The 25,046-nt window shown below is 42.7% G+C and overlaps 1 pseudogene; it reads right to left on the bottom strand.

Moving 5' to 3' along the window:
* Nucleotides 1–355: 355 nt before the first annotated feature.
* Nucleotides 356–25,046, bottom strand: LOC145058368 (two-component response regulator-like APRR2; annotated as a pseudogene).

Genomic DNA, 25,046 nt, shown 5'->3' with positions numbered 1-25,046 from the left:
ATAATATAAGTTCGCTTCCTTTCTGGTTTTAGTTTCAATAAATAAATAAATAAACAAAACCAACATTAGAATTTTCATTTTCCCTTAAAAAGACCCAAACAATCAATATATTTTTTATAAACCGCTTTGATTTTTCGGTGACAGTTCCTTTTTTCTTTTTCTTTTTTTTACACCGGTAAAAAGATAAAATACAGCAGTAAGTCAATCAAGTATTGCTCAGCAAAAATCAATGTACAAGAATTTAAGATGGAAAACTAGACCATATTGAGTTTTTGACACGTCCCTTTTATAGTCCCACCCAACCCAACCCATAGGCATCTCTTCAAAGATGTACAACCTTTATTACACAGGGCAGTTCTTCACCACTAACATGAGCACCACAATATGTGGGGCTCACATTCAAAATGTGTGGGCCCACGAATCAAATTCTCTTAATTAAAATCTATTTACAACCCCATTGAACTATCGTCGACAATATTGTATATGATCAGAGTTAATTTATTGAGATCATACACATCAATTGTGTACAGCGGCTGACATCAGCATCAACATCAACAACAACCATTGATTTTGGGAGGAATGGTTGAGATCCCTTGTTTGGAGTGCTCTGATATGACACTTTCAGTAGATGGAGGTTTGAGGGCTAAAGGCAATGGCAGCCAAGGCTTATTTATTGCTTCCTTCACCACCTTGTCAATGACTTCATCTCCCTACAATAATTATAGTACGTCCATATGTCACAACACTTCAAAAGCACATGCAAAGCACTAACACAAAATGGAATATGAATATTAACAAATTATAGAGAATAGCAATGTACTTCACTATCGTTCTCAATACGAGAAATGTACTTTTTTTTTCTGATAGCTGCAAGGTAATTAATTATATTTGTTACCAATAATAACAATGTAGATTATGTTATATTCATAACAATCTACTTATATTTTTACCAATAATTAATAGAAGCTACTACTCACATTTGGATGCATCGAAATACAGTGTATTTGTTATATATTGCTATTATTGGTTAAGAAATGTAAGTATATTGTAATTATGGGTAAGGAATCGTAAGTATAGCATGATTGTAGAGAAATCTATACACTGCAATTATGAGTTACAACACACAATAAAAACTATAAGTTGCTATTATGGGTAAAGAATGTTCTTACATTTCTGTTATATGTCAAAAGATTAGGTACATTTACTATATTAGTAAAAAAAAAGCAAAACATATTAATTATTGCAATTTGTGCTATATATAACACTTAACACTAACACTAAATCACTAATAGTTAAATAACACTCCAACATTTAAAAGTCAAAAAAATTGTGTGGGGAATTTACAAAAACAAGCTTAGAAAAAGTTATAACTAATTTATTTTAAGGGTGGAAGGCGTCTAAGCCCAATGGATCGGAAGCAATGACTTTTGACTTTCATGTTTGAATTTTGAGGTCAAACAAAGACACTACACTTCAAGTATGATCATTATGTTATAATTACTTGGGTTATGAAGTAAAATGTAGTAAAAAAGAAAGGATACATATAAAATTCTAACTCTAAAAGTTATGTTTCACCTCTAAAGTTCTAACCATGACTTACTGATAATAATATCATTCTAGGATTTGACATTTGTACCGAAGAGTATAACTTAGCAATCAACTCCAAAACTGAAAAATCTATCTTATTCTTGACTTGAAAAACATTTTTATAACCAAAAAAGTCAAATCCTATAAGATACGGTGAAGGTCTGTAACACCGAAAATTTCAAACAATTTTCATTTAAAAATAATCGTTTAATTCTTAGAAACACTTGTTTAAAATCTCATTCATAATCGAATTACAAAACATGACTCCATTTTCACTTGTATAGAAAACCAGGATCCTCAAAACATGACTCTTTCTCTGGTGTGTACAATCAAGTCGGTGTCGTCCCGTGGTCCTGAAAGAAACTTGAAACACATACATAAAACAAAACACTGTAAGCACGAAGCTTAGTGAGTTTCCCCAAAATACCACACACAACACATATTAGCCACACGAGGCTATAACTCTATGGGTCCGTGGACCCTGCTCTGTGAACCCTCTGGTTCTAACTCTGTGAACCTTCCGGTTCTAACTCTAGGAACCCTCCGGTTCCAACTCTGAAAACATGCACAGCATAAATCACATAGAAATAATGCAGTACAACACATAACATACATAGCATACAAATACTCTGTCACATAACTCTGGTTACCTACTCAAGGTAAAGTATAGTGAGAAGACTCACCTGGCAAGCAGAAAGCAGATATCCCCACACTTGAATCTCGAACTCGCCGCCGCCTAACACGTAAGGCATATACTCTCATGAATATAACTCTTGAGACTAGAATCAACCCTCTCATGGCACCCTCTTACGGGTAAAAGACTATTTTACCCCTCTCTTGGCCCAAAGGCCACATCGCTGACCAACCCCTAAAAGTCAACGGTCAACTCTTGGTCAAAGTCAAAGTCCTTAGTCAAAGTCAACCCTCCTGGTTGACCCTGCTCGCCGAGTCAACCCGTCGACTCGTCGAGTCCCCATGCTCAGAACTTCCCCAATCCGCGACTCAACTCACCGAGTCACCCCGAGACTCGTCGAGTCCCACAACTCTGAGTCCACTCGCACACAACTCACCGAGTCATCCCTTGACTCGCCGATTCTCGACTCAACCAGAAAATATTGGGACTCTTCGACAGGACTCGCGGAGTCCAACAGCAGACTCGCCGAGTCTAAGGCTATCTTCAACCTACTCGCCGAGTTGTTCATACAACTTGCCGAGTTCCAGGCCATCTTCATCCAACTCGCCGAGTTGTTCTTCCAACTCGTCGAGTTCCAGCTCATCATCAAGCAACTCGTCGAGTCCACCCATGTGACTCGCCGAGTACCACCGGTCTGAACTCATACAGAAGCATTCCAGGCCATGCAATTGATCCAAAACATAGATCTAGCCTCCTACAACTCATCCATCACATAAAGTGGCAAACTTTATGTGAATCCAAAGAGATCTATGCATTTTCACTCTAGGGTTTGGGTTTGGGACAAAATAGCTCCATCAACCACTCACAAACAGGGACTTTCATGCATTCCAACCCTTCTCCATTCCAGATCTGAGGTAGCAACCTCAGATCTAACCTCTAAACTCCAATACATCCAAGGATATGGTCTCTAACACCCCCAAAACGATGCATCTAAGAAATAGCAGCTCAAAAATGAGATATTACCTCAAAGGAATGCCCCAACTGCAATGAAACTCGAATCCAAGCAAAGCCCCTTTGCTCCAAGCCTCTTACCCTTCATGATTTCCTCAACAATTGCTTCTCCAAGCTTCCAAATGCACTTGATCCACTCACACACAAGGGTTAGGGTTTCTGGACTTGAGGGTTAGTAAGGAGGCTGGGGGAATGGATGTTATGTTCTTTATATAGGGCTCAACCTCGAGAATTAGGGTTTTTTCCACTAAGCGCCTACTCGCCGAGTCCATTACTCTGACTCGCCGAGTCGGCCACTTAACACGCGACCAAGTCGCGACTCTACTCGCCGAGTCCGCACATGGACTCGCCGAGTCGCTCTTTCCCAATTTACTCTTTTAGCCCTTCAACTCTACTCTTGATATTTCGGGATGTTACAATTCTCCCCCACTTAAATTAGGCTTCGTCCTCGAAGCCTATGGCAACTCAACTCCAAAATACTCCCACGACGCGCCACCTGGCCCTAACTGGACCAGGTTCCTCAAAGCATAACCATCGAACTCGAACTCACTTCCTCTTTCCTTGCGGTGTCCTGACCACCGTCTCAAACCGGGTACCGGCTGTACCCTCTGATAATCACACTCAACAATCGAGAATTACCCGAGATGCATCACTGCTCCAAATCTCAACAATCGCCCGACCCCCCTACGAGCTAGAAATAATCACGAACCACCGGATCCCCGATCCGAATCCCACTCTATCCATCCATGCTTGACAGAAAGACCCACTCTTCAATCTCAGAGCAACTCCCACGAGTCCTCTTCTTGCAATCACACACACATGCTGCACCAACCTTCGCACCCTCGGGTTAGGAAAACCCGTCACACTGACGACATCTCTAACATCCCCAGGAGGAACCACCACTACGCACACAACCCTTGATCAGAATCAAGTTGGGAGTCCCAGACTCCATCCCTGCATTCATCCTGAGACTCTTGGCTCTACACCCGCGGAATCCCTTCCGCGTCCTCAGCAGACATCCCATCCTGATGTCATTCCATACCACTGTCACAGACACAGTGTTCAACCACCATACTCCAAATCATCCACTCTCACTACTACTTTCACTTCCGTGAACCAACACTTCCCCCCCGGGGGTTACATACCTTTCTCCTCCCTTACCCAGTGAAATCCACTTGCCAATCTTGCCACTACTCCATGTATCGCACATGCTCTGGATCTGCTCGCAAGGGCTCTCGGGTCCATGCGCTACCTTTTCCCAGCAAATGAGGGTCCGACACCTCCTGCCATACAACAGCTCAAAGGGTGGCATACCAATGCACTAATGATGGCTGTTGATATAGGATAACTCAACCAAGGATAAATACGTGCCGCAACTCCCTCCGAAATCTAATACACATGCCTGAAGCATGTCTTCGAGCGTCTGAATCGCTCGCTCACTCTGAAGTGTCCTCAGACATCGTCATGATAAGCTCTAGCTCATTTCTCATATCCCTCTTCAAGACTGAGCACCAGGTCAGCTTTTGACTCCACAGCTGAGCCTCCAAAGGTCATCCATATCATGATCCAAATATCCCACTAACTTCCTCCCCGTGACCACTATCCCGGCCCAGGGACACGCAAGTCACAAAATTCTCTTTTCCTCATGCGAGAAAATACAATCCAACCAAGGATCGTCTCAACTCTGATCTCTGGTTTCTGCTGCGCATATCCCTTGTGCATCTCCCGACAGAGACGGAGACCCCGGTCTCGCCCCCGGTTCAACACCCAGGCTCCAGAACTCAATACTAGGGCTACTCAAACCCAAAACTCTTCCACATCATACACTGATCGGAGAACATTCCATCATCACATTCTCTTGCCATCTAGTGAGTACTACGGCTCCCCGCAGTATCACAACACCCTCTGACTAGTGAGTACTACGGCTCCCCGCAGCATCACAACACCCTCTGACTAGTGAGTACTACAGCTCCCCGCAGCATCACAACACCCTCTGACTAGTGAGTACTACGGCTCCCCACAGTATCACAACACCCTCTGACTAGTGAGTACTACGGCTTCCCGCAGTATCACAACACCCTCTGACTAGTGAGTACTACGACTTCCCGCAGTATCACAACACCCTCTGACTCCACTAGCTCATGCTTTGCAGGCTATCATAGGCAGCTACCCATACTCGACTCGAATATGCATCACAGACTCTGGAGGCAATCGACATATCAAAATGCCCACCCTTGCAAAGATCCACTCTCTTAAATAATCTCCCTGGATGCCCATACTCGAAGGGCTCCCACTAGATCCGTAGATACCTGATACACCACAAATCGTTTCAACTCAAGATTCATGAGTAACTCCGAAATAAAGATATCATACCCGGATACCTCGGAATATCCCAACAGAACATCACAAGATCCTGCCACAACCACAGATTCCCTTACTCCCAACACCATACACACACAACAATACATTTCCTCTAAATCCCATAATAATTTCTGATATCACACGATGCGCAACTTCAGTGCATCCAAACACTCAATTGGAATACAAGGAAGGCGCTAACCCTTCAGAACACACTGATGATCCTCCGAAACCCTTTCCACTACTACTCAAAATTCAAGCAAGAATACACATCCTAGCCCGGGAATTGGCTACTCGATAATCTGCTACCCATATTTCAACCCAGAAGTTCTCAACTGCCCATACCATCATTACGAGTCTTCCACTTGAAACGACTCTGACCACCACCAGATTCCTGACCATTGACCACCCGCCGTGGAGACACCCATCCTTCCCTCAGGCATACACCATATGCATTATCTCGCCCTACACCTTTTCCTTGACCACCAATGACCCTGATCTCTTGAATTCAAGCCGTAGGTTCTACATCCAACCCCTAACCGCTCTTGCACAAATCTCTGGTTCTCTCAATAAACCACCCGGTTCTCCCCCACTTAGGGTTCGAACCATCACTATCTGACACATCAACAACCTCACGAACTATTTCCACCAGCAATAACGCACCTGCCTCTGGAAAGTGCGACGCAACACCCGATAATCCCCTTTAAGGAAATTAATCGATCTCATAACTCTGAACCTCAGATGAAATCCTCAAGAACTTCTCATCACGACTGCCTCTAGTCGTTCCAAGTCTCGTACCAATCCAATACCAACAACTCAACTGTCCAATAACATCACTGTCTTATAGACTGGACCACGAAATCATCATATTCCCCACTTCGACTCATCAACCAACGTTCCAACACATGGATCATCCCAAGAACAGGGATCCACTCCCATATTCAACACCCAACATGGATAGAAAAACCATTGCACTGATTAATTCGACTGGACTCCCCACTGATACCTCTACAATACGCCCTACTATACTCAAATAGGTGTAACGTGGTCCTTGACTATCTCAGTCCCAGCTGACTATCTGCTCATGGTAAATCACTGTCTCGCAGCACACATGCTACCTGATACTCTGATGGAAAATCATCATCAATGACAACCTGCAGGGTTTTACCCCCAAACCCGAAACTTAAACATTAGGCTTCTCATGTTCCACACACGAACATAAATAGCACCACTCAAGTCATAGAAGGTGACATCTCCTCTATCGACTGATTGCTCAACTCAGACCGAAATTCGCCCCTCCCTCTAACTCCTTACCAAAATACTCTGATAAGCTCTCGACCTCCCTCTCGAGGGACGCCTCTTCAAACTCAATCATGGTCTATAGGCCTAAAACCCATAGCGTCCAATCTCTACCTCATCAATCGTGACCGGATAACCAGAGAATCACAAGCATCATTCACTACGAACCATGGTACTCATCCCATGACATCTCTTCTCAATATGCTCCGGTGTATAGTACCCAAACCATAGCATCACTCCTCCATCTGCTCCGATGTATGGTACTCGAACCATAACATCACTCCTCAATCTGCTCTGATGTATGGTACTCAAACCATAACATCACTCCTTAATACGCTCGTTAAAACCTTCAGAATACTCCCTGTATCAAGTATGGGTCCTCTGCTTTCAGTAGTACGGGCCCATACTACCTGCCACATCTACCCATACTTTCCACACGGACTATCCCGGAGCTCCTAAGTAGCTGCTCGACCTTCTCGTTCACCAATTCCGTCGCGCGCGCTCGCTTCCCAGCGAAATTCTCTACTCTGCCAGTGCACTCATCTGGCTAAGGTTACTCCCTAGGCTCTTCCTAGATTCCTACACTTCTCTGCCATCAACTGCTGAAGAGCTCCTAATGATGCCAGCCATCTACCTCCTGAATATCGTCATATTCGCTTGGTAGCTGACTCCCATCATCGAGAGTTCCACAAAGCACGAAGCAAGCAGCATTTGAGCATCGAAGAATATATATGACTCACTCTGGGTTATAACTCCGCTTGCTCTGCTCATCCTCGGAAGTACCACCGAACTCTGCAACTCTTCCCCTCGCGGGCTCTAACTATTCTTTCTCCAAGTACCGCAGTACTCATCTAGGTATCTCCCCTAGATTACTCCTCTACTCAAATCCCCTAAAGGATTCCAATCAAATATTCTCACTCATCACATACTCAAAAGCACATCGCATATCACAGTAATTCCTAGGCTAAGGCATCACAAATCAGGCCACTCTAGTCCTAAGATATGGAATACCTAGCCTGTCTCTAGCATGCAATAATATCTCATAAAGTGCATCATAAATATCTCATAACACAAAAGTAAGGGTATTTTGGGAAATCACCGTTCGGGCTCTGGCTGATTGTACACACTGCTCTTTCTCGTTTTCTTTTTGAACTCTTATTCGCTTTAGTAAATTATTTCTTTGAAAACTTTTCTTACTTCCTCAGTTTGAGTCCAGAATTACCCGAAGGCGCATCCGAATCCCTCAAACCAAGGCTCTGATACCAACTTGTAACACCGAAAATTTCAAACAATTTTCATTGAAAAATAATCGTTTAATTCTTAGAAACACTTGTTTAAAATCTCATTCATAATCGAATTACAAAACATGACTCCATTTTCACTTGTATAGAAAACTAGGATCCTCAAAACATGACTCTTTCTCTGGTGTGTACAATCAAGTCGGTGTCGTCCCATGGTCCTGAAAGAAACCTGAAACACATACATAAAACAAAACACTGTAAGCATGAAGCTTAGTGAGTTTCCCCAAAATACCACACACAACACATATTAGCCACACGAGGCTATAACTCTGTGGGTTCGTGGACCCTGCTCTGTGAACCCACTGGTTCTAACTCTATGAACCTTCCGGTTCTAACTCTAGGATGTAACGACCGAAAAATACAACCAATTTTAAATTTTTCAAAACAGCTCGATTTCATTAAAATCTTTACAAAAAGGTTTTCAATACAAAACATTTAACGTATTCCCAGAATCACATCGCTATAAAATCATGAGGAGCGGTACGATCACGCCTTCGCCTTGCCACAGTCTCCTGAAGAACCTGAAAAACATGAAACCACCACTGTAAGCCCGAAAGCTTAGTGAGATATCCCCAAAATACCAACCATAAATACCATACACGCATAACATGCCATAACATATCTGATCACAGAACAGCCATACACTTCGGGTCTACTGTGTGACTGGTCCGCCGCACCGGCCTACAGTCCACCTGGTCCACCCTCTGAGTCTATCCACATACATCGAGTCTACAGTGTGATTGGTCCGCCCGCTCCCGGGCCTTCATACCACCTGGTCCACTCTCTGAGTCTACAGTATGACTGGTCCGCCCGCACCGGGCCTTCAGTCTATCTGGTCCACTCTCCGAGCCTTCGGCACGTCTGGTCCGCCCCTTTCGGGGCCTACAGCCTATCCGGACCGCTCGCTGGGCCTTCAGGACAACCGGTCCGCCCTGGGTATCTTGGCCTACAGCACACAGTAGGACCCGCCTCAACCCAACTCCAGTCCAAACAACCATGTGCACATATACATACAATCATATAGCAATTCACAGGCAACAAGTCAATCAAGCGGATCACATAGCATATCATCATCCTAACCAGGATACCGACCTAACCGGTCACTAGCATAGCTTCACCCTACATCTCAGTCAAAATACTACTTACACACATACGCCCTTCCAGGCCATGACCTTCCGGTCCACAAAACATAGAATGGCTTCCGGCTCATAACATAATGCCTTCCGGCCCATAACATAATGCCTTCCGGCCAATATCAAGCAATATCATAACAGACAATTATCCGGATTTCCATCCGATAAAGGGCCGGCCTTGGTGCCGTAGACCCTGTCGATATAGTGAGGATAACTCACCTCGAAACTGCCGACTGAATAGATAACCCAAGCTGCTCCGTACACTGATACGATCTCCACCACTGGACAACCACCAATGCACTGAACTCAAAACAAAAATCAACAATTACCACAATGCCCCTGGAAACCACTGGTCAACCCTTGGTCAAAGACAAGGTCAAAGTCAACCCCTGACTGACTCTACTCGCCGAGTCAACCCGATGACTCGCCGAGTTCAACAACTCTGAGTCCACTAACACTCCAACACAGGGACTTTCATGCTCTCTGATCCTTCTCCATTCCAGATCTGAGGTAGCAACCTCAGATCTAACCTCTAGACTCCAATTACATCCAAAGACAAGCTCCCCACAAACCCCAAAATGAAGAAACAACATAACAACAGCCCAAGAACGAGATATTACCTCCAAGGAACGCCCCAAATGCAATGAAACTCGAATCCAAGCAAAGCCCCTTGCTCCAAGCCTTCAAACTCCCAAAATTCCTTCAACAAACACCTCCTTCAAGCTCCCAAATGAGATATGATCACTCACACACAAAGGCTAAGGGTTTCTGGACTTGAGGATGAATAAAGAGGCTGAGAGAGGGCTGTTATGTTCTTTATATAGGGCTCAACCCCGGGAATTAGGGTTTTCTCCACTCAGCGCCTACTCGCCGAGTCCATCTTAATGACTCGCCGAGTCGGCTACTTAACACGCGACCCAGTCGCGACTCTACTCGCCGAGTCCACCCATGGACTCGCCGAGTCACTCTTTCCCAATTTACTCTTTTAGCCCTTCTACTCTACTCTTGATATTTCGGGATGTTACAATTCTCCCCCACTAAAATTAGGCTTCGTCCTCGAAGCCTACAGCAATTCAATCCCAAAGATACTCCCACAGCGCGCCACCTGGCCTTAACCGGGCCAAGTCCCTCAAGGCATACCCATCGAAACTCAAACACACTTTCTCTTTCCTTACGGTGTCCTGACCACCGTCTCGAGTTGGGCACCGGCTGTACCCTCTGATAATCACACTCAACAACCGAGAATTACCCATGACGCACCATTGCCCCAAATCCCAACAATCACTCGACCCATAAGGGCTAGAAAGCCATGAACCATCGGATCCCCGATCCGAATCCCACTCTATCCATTCCGTGACAACGGAAAGACCCATTCTCAATCTCAGAGCAACTCCCACGAGTTCTCCTCTTGCAATCACATACACATGCTGAACTTTCTCCAGCACCCTCAGGTTGGGAAAACCTGATACACTGATGATATCCTCCAACATCCCCCAGGATGAACCACTGATACATATCCAATACCCTGATCAGAATCACACTGAGAGCCCAAGGCTCTCTCCCTGCATCCCTTCCGAGTCTCTTGGCTCTACATCTGCGGAATTCCTCCGCAACCTCAACAGACATCCCAAACCAGATGAGCTTCTATTTCACTGCCGCAAACACGCTGCTCAAAAACCATACTCGAATTACTCTAATTATAACTCTGCTCTGCCGCTTCCACTTCCGTGAACTTGCACTCCCTCTCGGAGTTACACAACTCTCTCACTTCCTTTTTCCAAGGAATCCACTTGGCCATATTGCCACTCCAACAAGTGCCACGGTGCTCGCCCAACGCTACACCACCCCTTTTTAGCGTATCCGCTATCCATCCAACACACACATACTCGGACTCTCAAGCCCCTGAACTAACTCCACTAATCAAGATCACTACCCGGGGCCAGACCTTCTAACGCAATCACACTGCAACATACACAAACCATATCCTCAAACTGATCCAACAATACATGCAGAGTCTTCAGCATGACTGGACCGCCTCACCAGGCCTTCAGCCCATCTGGACCACTCTCTCAAAACCTTCAGCCAATCTGGACCGCTCTCAGTGCCTTCAGTTTGGCTGGACCGTTCTCTGAGCCTTCGGCCTGACTGGTACGCCTACCGGCCTTCAGTCTATCCGGACCGCTCAACTACCATTCAACATTCCGGGCTATCCCCCTCGGAAATCCTCCCATGCATACCGTTCTAGCCCTCTAGGGGTTCCGAACTCTAACTCCATCATACATACTCGATCCCGGCCTGCTCCCCGGACCTCCACAATCAAATGCCCTAGGTCTGTATCCCGCCCCGCATGCCCGACACTTACTCCTATCAGCCTATACTCTGGGCTGACAGTACACTTGCTGAATCCCAACAGCTAAGCACTCTCGAATACTCGACAATCTCCCGCAGAATTCTCCAGTTCTCCCCCACTTGGGCACTAACTATCAACCACCGATCGCCATCACCAACCTCCTAGAACAACTCTTGCACAAAGAAAACACTTACATGCAGACTGCTTCCCACAAGCATAAACAACCTCAACGAGATCTCACGTCAACCCTGATCAACCTGCTCGAAAGAAACTCAATCTACATCTAACCACTCCTCAGAAAGCAGATGCTACCCGGCCTGCAACCCAATGCTGGGTTTCCACTAATAACCCTCATGAATGATAACCAACGGAATTCCCAAAACAATAACCCATAACCAAAACCACAACCCGCATAATGACGAATACCACAACAAAAACCAAACAAAATACCAGCTCATAAACTTTACACCACAATAATCACAAGATAACAAGATATCAAGAAAGAACCTACCCGCAGCTGCATCCGGCACTGCCCTGACCTCCTCTGCTACAAGCTGAAAAGCACGACCCTGAGCCCTTGGGGGCTCTGCTCCACCCTGACCTCCACCTGTGATCCTCAAAGTGGCCGGTGCTGGAGCCTACACCGGTCCTGCAACAAGCTGCGGACAGTTGACCCTCAAATGCCCAACCTGATGACAATGATAGCAAATCCTCAAATCCCGAACTGGCGCTGACTACCGACAATCCCTCGCATAGTGCCCCTCCTTTCCGCACTTGCGGCATGCACCACCAGACCTACAAACCCCGGTGTGACCCCTCCCACACTTCCCACAAGTGTGGCTGCTCAGATCCCCCACTCTAACATCAACGGTTTTGGACTGTTTCGGCACCGGCTGCGACTGCACCAGAGCCTGCCTCAGCTCACGCAACTGCAACTCAATCTCTAACTCACGCCGCCTAGCGGCCTCCTGCAACTCCAACAATGTCCCGCACCTCTGCGCAGACACGAACTGCCTGATGTCCCTTTTGAGCATGCTCAGATATCAAGACATCTGAGCCTGCTCCGAAGCGAACTCTGGGCAAAACATCGCCCTCTCAGTGAACATCCTGGTGATCTCAGTCACCGACTCCGAATCCTGCTTCAGCTCAAGGAACTCCTGAGCCAATCTCTCCCTCTCAACTTGCGGAACATAACCAGTGCTGAACATTTCCCTGAACTGATCCCACGAAACCGCAGCCCTCTGCGCATCCGAATATGACCCCGTGGTCAATCTCCACCAATCCTTCGCCCCGAGCCTCAACAGGTTCAGAGCACACCTCACCCTCTGATCAGTAGGGCATGAACATGTGAAGAAACAACCCTCCACGTCTGACAACCACCTCATAGCAACAATCGGGTCCTGAACTCCGTCGAATGTGGGAGGCTTCGTATTATCGAAGTCCCGATACTGAAAACCCCGACTAGCTCCTCCCCTTGCCGCTACTACAGCCGCTGTAGCTGCCGCGGCAACTGTCTCAGTGAGAGCTGCATAGCGCTCATCAAAATACTCAACCATGGCGGTCTTAATCGACCCAAACAACTCTGGCAACTCAGCCCGGAACAACTCAGCAATCTCATCACGCAGGATCTCATGAATCCTCGCATCCAACTCGCTCGTGCTCATCTGACCGATAACCTCGGGTGGCACCGATTCGCCCGGAACTCTCTCTCCAGCTCCCGATCTTGATCCGGATCCACTCTCATCATGCCTCGGAATCTCCATGCTGAAAACACCACGCAAAATCTCAGGCTCTTCCCACAACCTGGGATCCAACTCTCTCAACCCAACCCTAGAGATCATGGTTTCCCTGATACGCGTATGGTTCCTGTGCTTTCAGTAGTACGGGCCCATACTACCTTCCACACCTACCCATATTTGTATGAAGTACTACCACAACGCCCTAGAGAAACATGCATAGCAACGCTCAACCCTCACCACTAGAGGAATACTGAAAATATCCCATAAGGAACCCTAGGCTACAGGCATCACAAATCAGGCAACATATCATGAAATCCTGAAGATCCCTAGCCTATCACTAGCATGCTGTTCTATCAAAGCTCAAAAACAAATAATATGCATGGTATTTTGGGGTTACTTACTGGCTCCGGCTGATCGTACCTCCGCATCCTCCCTTACTCATTTTGAAAACCATTTTAAATACTCTTTTGAAAACTCTCCTCGATTTGAGACTGGAGTCACACGAATGTTCCTCCAATTCACTCAAACCAAGGCTCTGATACCAACTTGTAACGACCGAAAAATACAACCAATTTTAAAATTTTCAAAACAGCTCGATTTCATTAAAATCTTTACAAAAAGGTTTTCAATACAAAACATTTAACGTATTCCCAGAATCACATCACTATAAAATCATGAGGAGCGGTACGATCACGCCTTCGCCTTGCCACAGTCTCCTGAAGAACCTGAAAAACATGAAACCACCACTGTAAGCCCGAAAGCTTAGTGAGATATCCCCAAAATACCAACCATAAATACCATACACGCATAACATGCCATAACATATCCGATCACAGAACAGCCATGCACTTCGGGTCTACTGTGTGACTGGTACGCCGCACTGGCCTACAGTCCACCTGGTCCACCCTCTGAGTCTATCCACATACATCGAGTCTACAGTATGATTGGTCCGCCCGCTCCCGGGCCTTCAATCCACCTGGTCCACTCTCTGAGTCTACAGTATGACTGGTCCGCCCGCACCGGGCCTTCAGTCTATCTGGTCCACTCTCCGAGCCTTCGGCACGTCTGGTCCGCCCCTTTCGGGGCCTACAGCCTATCCGGACCGCTCGCTGGGCCTTCGGGACAACCGGTCCGCCCTGGGTATCTTGGCCTACAGCACACAGCATGATCCGCCTCAACCCAACTCCAGTCCAAACAACCATGTGCACATATACATACAATCATATAGCAATTCACAGGCAACAAGTCAATCAAGCGGATCACATAGCATATCATCATCCTAACCAGGATACCGACCTAACCGGTTACTAGCATAGCTTCACCCTACGTCTCAGTCAAAATACTACTTACACACATACGCCCTTCCAGGCCATGACCTTCCGGTCCACATAACATAGAATGGCTTCCGGCTCATAACATAATGTCTTCCGGCCCATAACATAATGCCTTCCGGCCAATATCAAGCAATATCATAACAGAAAATTATCCGGATTTCCATCCGATAAAGGGCCGGCCTTGGTGCCGTAGACCCTGTCGATATAGTGAGGATAACTCACCTCGAAACTGCCGACTGAACAGATAACCCAAGCTGCTCCGTTCACTGATACGATCTCCACCACTGGACAACCACCAATGCACTGAACTCAAAACAAAAATCAACAATTACCACAATGCCCCTGGAAACCACTGGTCAACCCTTGGTCAAAGACAAGGACAAAGTCAACCCCTAACTGACTCTACTCGCCGAGTCAACCCGATGACTCGCCGAGTCCCCATACTCAGAACTCCCTCAATCTGTGACCTAACTCGCCGAGTCACCCCGAGACTCGCCGAGTTCAACAACTCTGAGTCCACTCGCACAGAACTCACCGAGTCATCCCTTGACTCACCGATTCTCGACTCGACCAGAAAATATTGGGACTCTTCGACAAGACTCGCCGAGCCCAAGAACAGACTCGCCGAGTCTAAGGCTATCTTCAACCCACTCGCCGAGTTGTTCATACAACTCGCCGAGTTCCAGGCCATCTTCATCCAACTCGCCGAGTTGTTCTTCCAACTCGTCGAGTTCCAGCTCATCTTCAAGCAACTCGTCGAGTACACCCATGTGACTCGCCAAGTACCACCGGTCTGAATCCATTCAGAAGCATTCCAGGCCATGCAATTACTCCAAAACATAGATCTAGCCTCCTACAACTCATCCATCACGTAAAGTGGCAAACTTTACGTGAATCCAAAGAGATCTATGCATTTTGCACATTAGGGCTAAGGTTTGGGACATGATGGCTCCACTAACACTCCAACACAGGGACTTTCATGCTCTCTGATCCTTCTCCATTCCAGATCTGAGGTAGCAACCTCAGATCTAACCTCTAGACTCCAATTACATCCAAAGACAAGCTCCCCACAAACCCCAAAATGAAGAAACAACATAACAACAGCCCAAGAACGAGATATTACCTCCAAGGAATGCCCCAACTACAATGAAACTCGAATCCAAGCAAACCCCTTGCTCCAAGCCTTCAAACTCCCAAAATTCCTTCAACAAACACCTCCTTCAAGCTCCCAAATGAGATATGATCACTCACACACAAAGGCTAAGGGTTTCTGGACTTGAGGATGAATAAAGAGGCTGAGAGAGGGCTGTTATGTTCTTTATATAGGGCTCAACCCCGGGAATTAGGGTTTTCTCCACTCAGCGCCTACTCGCCGAGTCCATCTTAATGACTCGCCGAGTCGGCTACTTAACACGCGACCCAGTCGCGACTCTACTCGCCGAGTCCACCCATGGACTCGCCGAGTCACTCTTTCCCAATTTACTCTTTTAGCCCTTCTACTCTACTCTTGATATTTCGGGATGTTACATAGGAACCCTCCGGTTCCAACTCTGAAAACATGCACAGCATAAATCACGTAGAAATAATGCAGTACAACACATAACATACATAGCATACAAATACTCTGTCACATAACTCTGGTTACCTACTCAAGGTAAAGTATAGTGAGAAGACTCACCTGGCAAGTAGAAAGCAGATATCCCCACACTTGAATCTTGAACTCGTCCCCGCCTAACACGTAAGGCATATACTCTCATGAATATAACTCTCGAGACTAGAATCAACCCTCTCATGGCACCCTCTTAAGGGTAAAAGACTATTTTACCCCTCTCTTAACCCAAAGGACACATTGTTGACCAACCCCTAAAAGTCAACGGTCAACTCTTGGTCAAAGTCAAAGTCCTCAGTCAAAGTCAACCCTCCTGGTTGACCCTGCTCGCCGAGTCAACCCGTCGACTCGTCGAGTCCCCATGCTCAGAACTTCCCCAATCCGCGACTCAACTCACCGAGTCACCCCGAGACTCACCGAGGCCCACAACTCTGAGTCCACTCGCACACAACTCACCGAGTCATCCCTTGACTCGTCGATTCTCGACTCAACCAGAAAATATTGGGACTCTTCGACAAGACTCGCCGAGTCCAACAGCAGACTCACCGAGTCTAAGTCTATCTTCAACCTACTCGCCGAGTTGTTCATACAACTCGCCGAGTTCCAGGCCATCTTCATCCAACTCGCCGAGTTGTTCTTCCAACTCGTCGAGTTCCAGATCATCATCAAGCAACTCATCGAGTCCACCCATGTGACTCGCCGAGTACCACCGGTCTGAACTCATACAAAAGCATTCCAGGCCATGCAATTGATCCAAAACATAGATCTAGCCTCCTACAACTCATCCATCACGTAAAGTGGCAAACTTTACGTGAATCCAAAGAGATCTATGCATTTTCACTCTAGGGTTTGGGTTTGGGACAAAATAGCTCCATCAACCACTCACAAACAGGGACTTTCATGCATTCCAACCCTTCTCCATTCCAGATCTGAGGTAGCAACCTCAGATCTAACCTCTAAACTCCAATACATCCAAGGATATGGTCTCTAACACCCCCAAAACGATGCATCTAAGAAATAGCAGCTCAAAAATGAGATATTACCTCAAAGGAACGCCCCAACTGCAATGAAACTCGAATCCAAGCAAAGCCCCTTTGCTCCAAGCCTCTTACCCTTCATGATTTCCTCAACAATTGCTTCTCCAAGCTTCCAAATGCACTTGATCCACTCACACACAAGGGTTAGGGTTTCTGGACTTGAGGGTTAGTAAGGAGGCTGGGGGAATGGATGTTATGTTCTTTATATAGGGCTCAACCTCGAGAATTAGGGTTTTTTCCACTAAGCGCCTACTCGCCGAGTCCATTACTCTGACTCGCCGAGTCGGCCACTTAACACGCGACCAAGTCGCGACTTTACTCGCCGAGTCCGCACATGGACTCGCCGAGTCGCTCTTTCCCAATTTACTCTTTTAGCCCTTCAACTCTACTCTTGATATTTCGAGATGTTACAAGGTCAATACCAGATAATGGTCAGATGAATTCTTTGGCATGGTTCGGTTACTCTGAAATTGCGAAATATTCTGCAATCACCCGAATCGTGGATAAATATTATTTTTTTAATTCAATGCAACCAATGACAAAAAGGGTTAAATGTAATGAATAGCAACATTTTCTCATTGATTTGTTTATTAAAAAAAATTATGGCAACATCATCAAAACACGAAACAAATTTGACTATTATAATTAGGTTAGAGTTTTCAAATGATAGTATCCTGATAAGAAAAAAATGAAATATAATCCTAATAACTAGATAGAATTTTCAAAATACATTACCCTGATTAAAAAAATTGAAAGCGCAATGTTGTAGTTGAACGAAATAAAACTAAGATGCTAAAATACACATATAAATAAAAGTATAAAGTTATTCATTGCATTTACCCGATTACAAAAAGCATACTTACTTGAGGAAAAGATGGGGGAGGTGGGATGGTTGGGCAGCCCCAAGTTTCAGTTTGTGCCTGGAACATCACAAGAACACACCCATAATTGTCTCGTAAAGGTCAAAAGGCTCGGTACACACATTACAAAATGAATATATTAGTGTAGAATGACAAATTTACCCCTGGATTGGGATTCCACGGCCAACTTTCGGAAGAATGCCATGTTGGATAATATGGCGGGCCCCACATCTGAGGTGGAGGAGGGTAACTGTGTGGAGGTGGCCAAGTAGGATATACTTGGTTAGAATGATATGGAGGAGAGTAGGCCATAATGGGCTTTTGTGGATAGTAGTTTCTTGTTGTTGAATGGTGCCTAGTTTGAGCCCATTTTCGGCCACTTTCCTTGGGCAAAATATGTCTCTGTTGTAATCTATATTTCTACGTAAATCATAACAAAAATATATGTTCAGTTTTAGATAAAAAAAACAATCATGGTAGCTTGTGTGTGTGTGTGTGTGTGTATATATATATATATATATATATATATATATATGACTAGGACTGGACAAGCTTTCTAAGGCTATTTGTGATGATCAAGATTTCCTGTCTTGTCCACAATGCATGCCAAATGTAGAACAACCTATCATATTATATTATATTATGTGTAAGAACCAAGTTGTACTAACGTGGAGATGACTTGCGACATTATTCCTAGTCAAACCATCTATGTTCATAAGTTCTAATATATGTGAAGGTATGGCTTGATCAACACCAAGTTGCTCCACGGCTTGTATGAATTTCTTGTGTAGTTCACTACTCCAATCTACCTGAAACAAATGCTCCATTTAAAATCACAAATATAATCATGGTGCACCAATGCATCTTGGCCCATACACAATTGATTTCTACAAGTATATGAGGCACATTTACATCATACATAACATACATACACATGTATGTATCAGGCACATGCACAATGTGCCTCATAAGGCCCATCCTATGGGGGGTAAATCGCGTAGACCTCCTATGAGAAATCTGGTAACTCAACCACTAGGCTCTCAACTCAGACTATATGAGGTACAATATGTACAATGCATGGCGTGCCTTATATATATATATATATATATATATATATACATACATACATACCAAATGTGCCTGATACATATAAGTATGTACCACACACAGTGTGCCTCACACTCATACATACAAGTATGTATTAGGCATGAGCATAGCGTGCCTCATAGATTTTCTATGAGGCACAGTGATTTCAGGATTAATCAAATAAATCATATCAATCATCATCTTTACCTTGATCTTTCTTCGACCGAATTTACTAGAACGTGAAAAAGGATGCTCGGATGCTTCGTTTTGCTTCTTATCGTCATTTTTAGGATCGGGGCAACATTCATTATTTGAAGGCTTGTTGATTCCCTCATCCAAACTCTTGTAGGAGTTTGTCTCCATAACAATATCAACAACTAAATGATCATCACAAGTAATTTCGACAAATTTACACTCACCATCATGTTCGACACACTCTTTCTCAGTTGAGAGATTAGTTTGATCTTCATTATCAACTAGCCTTATTCCTTGCTTCAACTGTGGGGTTGATGGAGCGGGATATTTATCACTTTCAATTGATACCTCCTCATTATGTTCTTGATTTTGAATGATTTCTTGCTTTATACCTTCTTTTTCCAAATGAATCAAAGCTCTCTGGGATTTCAATGGTTCATTTTCATCCTTTGGTCCTGCATTGAATGCCTGCTTGAAGTTTTCACTATCCCATTATCAGAAAACAAGTGAAAGGTAATGAATTTATTAGTTCACAATAGAAATTAAACTTACTAACCTTGTGAGCCACATGCTGCTATATGTTTCGGAGTTTATCTTCGGACAATGGTTTCTCTAGGAACTCGACTGCACCAAGCTAGAAAACAAGCACATGGGTTGAGATCATTGAGATTTCAGTATTAAAATGATTTTGATATTGTTTTCTTTTGACTTAATGGGGACAAGATTTAGTCCGTTGATCAGTATATACAATTTAATATGCTAAGCATGTATTCATGTTTATTTGATTATTAAATAAAGAATGACTTAGATAGTTCGGAAAAAAAGAGGTTTTTGCACTTTGTCGTAACTTGAGATACTTGCTCACATTAATATATTTTTCTGTTATTTTTCTAAAATATATTTTAAACAACATTTTTCAAGATGATACTGAATAGGGGAAAAACATAAACATTGCCTAAGACTAGTTGGTTATTAAAAATATGACTAAATGCAAGAAATAACAATATACTTTCATTTATTGTTCATTTTAGCATTGTATTTTCATTTTTTCCCATTACAACATTAAATTTTCAAAAAAAAAATCTTATCATGGAAGTGGATTTAAAAAAAATGTATTAACTATAGCATTTACTTTCATTATTAATTATCTTATTAGGACATTGTGCTTTGAAAAATCTACCTAGTTATAGCAAGAAAAATTGCATTATATTAAGATGACATTGGTAGATTTTTAAAGTGCAATGCTTTAACAGGACAAAGTGAAAGTACAATGCAGTAATCAACAAATATATTGCTTTTTATTGCATTTAACCCTTAAAAACAATCTTGTATTGAATAAAAACCTACTGCTGTGCACTTCATCATGGTACTGATGCAATTCAGATCTGAAGTCACTGCAATCAAAACCGGAAGAAACTCAATTTATGTTCGTATAAAAAGATTTATCATCATAGAAATTTAGATTAGTGGTTAAGGAGGCATACTGATTGTAGGCAAGTCTTTCGCCCTTTCAAGAAATTTAAACCTTCCATCTAGGTTACCTGCTCTCACCTGTCACAAAATATAAAAAAACATAAGACACCTCAAATTGAAGCCAATAAATCAAGAACACGCTCAAATGGAGGCAACCAGGTGCCACTTTGTAACACCCATATCTGGAAAATATTAATTTCCAAAAACTTGGTACCATCAGTATACATGTCATCAAAAAGTATATCAAATTCAAAAATACTTCAATACCTCTACTATAGCTACATGGAAGCCTTTACATTTTTCCGAAATGGCCAACAATGCATCATTCTCACTATAGAAAGCAGAAACTGTACACATTAATGCCAAAGTTAGATAACCTCCAGCGCGTATATTAATATCCTACTACCTTTTGTAACATACACGTTCCGTTATCGTGTATTGTAAATAATATTACGAAATATTATGTGAATTTTCATGTTGAGTTCTAACAGATAGTTTTTACTATAAATGAAGTAAAACTATGTTTAGAATCACTCAGAAAATACTGGAAGTCTTATGAGATTCCAATCAAATGTCAAATGGTGAAATTTAACGAAAATATAAAATTTGAAATAAGTAAAATTTTATTATTGAAAGTTGTAGATAATCTCGTTAGAAGCATTTAGGCGAAAACCTCATCGAAATCCGAGTTATAACGAAGAAGTTATGACCAATCGAAGATCCGCAACAAATCCGGCATGGCAGCGAATGACGTAAAAAGTGAGTTTTTGATAAACTACTTTTTAACCTTAGTGATCTAAATGAAAGTTGTAGTATTCGTTAAACCAAGAAGTTGGATAAAAAGAACGCCAAAATCTGACTTCGTATGAGGAAGTTATGATTTTTCTAAGTTTTAACTTAGTAGTAGACAGCTAAAAACTCGAATTTTAAATCGACTGATTTTTAGCCGACACAACCTAAACGAGAATTGAAGATCTCGTCAATAGTAGTACAATGGTAAAAAGTCTGACAAAACAGACGTTGGATGAAGAAGTTATGAATTTTTAACTGATTTTCCTGTCCCGATCTATTAAAAATAATAATATTAAAATTAAATTCAAAATTAGCCGACAAAGTCTCAACGAAAGTTGTAGAGAATAATTTTACCTACACGTGCATATAATGAACGTCAAAAACGGAGCTCGTATACGAAAGTTATGGATTTCAGAAGTTTGGGGCACATTTTCCGAGAAATCTCGCAAGGGTAAGGTCCGGAATAGGCCACGTCAGCCGGATCCTCGCAATTCGCCCCGTATCTGATCGCGTCTTGCCACTTATCGCAGGCGAAGCGCGGTCCAATCTCCGTCTGACGCGTGTAGCGTCCGAAGCCCCTGAGCCTGACACGTGCGCAGCGTTGTGGCGCGTCCGAGGCTTAGCGCGTGTCTCTCTCCCTCGCTGCCACCTGCCTTCGCTGACTCCCCTCCTTCTCGGTCGACTTCGGACTTCGCCCTATAAATAGGAAGGTTGCGAACCCTCCCGAGTAAAATGTGAAATTTGCCAATTTTGACCCCTAAACTCATATTTTTCATTATTTCCACTTCCCCCGAAGCCCCGGAATCATTTTTAACACCCGGAACACGCCCCGAAGTGCCTGAGAAGCCCCCAAAAAAATTTATCTTTTTGGTTTTGAAGCCCAACCCTCGTAGGGCCCGGTTTTCTATAAATCTCCTGGTTTTCAACAAAGAAAGTCATATTTAGAGCCGAAGTGCTGCCCAATTTACTATTTTAACCCCCGGTTAATTCAAGGTGAGTTCAATATATAGGAACAACTGTATGTTATGTGTTATATATGCTATGTGCTTTTCCATGTTATCATCTCGTATATTATTTCTGCTATTGTTGTAGCAAGGCTATACCTCTGACCACAAAGTGTATGACATAGGCATCACTTAGGTATTAGTATGTACCGTTGATCATGAAGTGTATGACATAGGCATCACTTTGGCTTCGGCAGTATGCTAAGATAAGGCTGAAAGCCTGGATATTTTAGCAAAATGATATTCATGAGTATTTTCTATGCCACTTGTGCTGAAGTTCTATTGATTGTATATCAAGTATGGAAATTGTTATGTCTCATTAATTAATATGGAAACCTTTTCGCATTATTCACATATGCCTTTTTGTTCCTTGTTCCTCCTTGCTTCTGCCATATTGAAGTGTATATATGGCATAACGTTATATTGTATCTATTATTGAACTCACTAAACATCACCGCTTACCCTCTCAATGTTTAACAAATTTGCAGGAGATAAGTAACCAGTATAGTCATATACTGTTGGAAGGTTTAGAATAGTTGTAATACTACTTTTGTATTTAGGGATCATGTATGTATCAAAGTATAGTATTCTGGGTAGTTATGTAATATATAACACTTTGTAATAGTCGGTTGTCGGTTTGTATCCGATTTTTGTAATCAAACTATCAATGTAAAATATTATTTTATGAATATGCATGTAGCATGTTTCGGAGTAACAATATTGTGAAGTATGAAAGTTTGGGTCTTTCAGAAATACGAAAGTTAGGGTCTTTCACCTTTTGTTCCTACCATCATTTTACTCATTTAAATGATGACATGTGTCATATTACTATCCTAAAATATCATTAAATTTTATTACATGTTACACATGTCACCATTTTATTAGGTAGGAGAATATGTAGGAACAAAAAGTAGGAGAATATTTAATTTCTCTTGCCATAATAAAGAGCTTATAGACTTGAATACATAGATAATTAGAGGTGTTAAAAAATATCCAATATCTGATACCCAATACGAAAATCCGAAATTATCCGAATTTTCGAATTTGGATTTGGATATTGATTTCAAAATATTTCGGATATTTCGGATTATCTGATATCCGAAATTTATTTATTTAATACCTCTTTTATATTCTGTTTTAACTAAAAGGGGAATCGATTTTTCTTTTTAGCATTATTATTTTATAGACTTCTAATTTTCTAAATGGTCTTATTGCACATCTGATTTGAGTTCAAGAGTCAAAATGTAAGTTTGGTTTGGTTTTGAACCCTTCAAAATTGAAGCTAAATACTATGGAATATTATAGTATATTAATATTAATTTTGTATTTCCTATGTGAATAGATTTACAAAATAAATTTATGTTTTCTTTCTCAATGTTATAACAAACTCGGAAGTCCCAAGGCCGTCGTTCCAGAGGGTGAGCGATAGGGGACCGTCCAGGGCCCATCTTTTAAAGGGGTCCAAAATTTTTGTGGACTTTATTATTGTTATTATTATTATTATTATTATTATTATTATTATTATTATTATTATATAATAAAAAATGTTATATTAGAAGCTAGTACAAATAATTTTCTTTCGATTGTTAAGTTATTATAAAAAACTAGATGAAATTTTTGTATGTTAAGGGCCTATTTTTTTTCCTTTCGTCCATACCCAAAATATGTTTGAAACGGCCCTGGGAAGTCCCCGATATGAATATATACAATCTATAACATATTATATACAAATTAAAATGAATGTGATAGGAAAGATGAAAAATTGCAAACATATGGAACCAAAACTAAAAGGTAATAGTTTTATGTATTGAACATAAAAATATTATCCGATTTTGAACACATTTAGATGTAATTCGATTAAAACTCTGACTCAGAAAGATAAACATCTTAAATACTCGAACTCCATTTCCGTGATCATCAACCTACGAAAAGAGTATTTCTTTTATCTTAAAGTTTTTTTTGCACAGCACATGATTAAGACAATCTCAAGAACATAAATTATAATAAAGTAAAGAACTTCAACTAAACATGTGGAAAAGTCATGCACAATAAATCTACAACTAAATAAATCAAGAACAGTTTGGAGTTGAAGTAACTAACCAACATAATCCATTTCTTCAAGTTTAGATTTTATTACAGTTGCAGAATTGATGTCTTCATCAAGGAGCAAGACTCTAAGACCCTTTGGAAAATCTTTCCACCCTAATAACTCATTTGCAGTGCAAACCATAGCTGTTCGGCATC

This window comes from Lactuca serriola, chromosome 6 (assembly GCF_051521515.1).
Source record: "Lactuca serriola cultivar US96UC23 chromosome 6, Lser_US96UC23_V15, whole genome shotgun sequence".
Classification (NCBI taxonomy): domain Eukaryota; kingdom Viridiplantae; phylum Streptophyta; class Magnoliopsida; order Asterales; family Asteraceae; genus Lactuca; species Lactuca serriola.
This window is presented reverse-complemented; position numbering and strand designations above follow the sequence as displayed.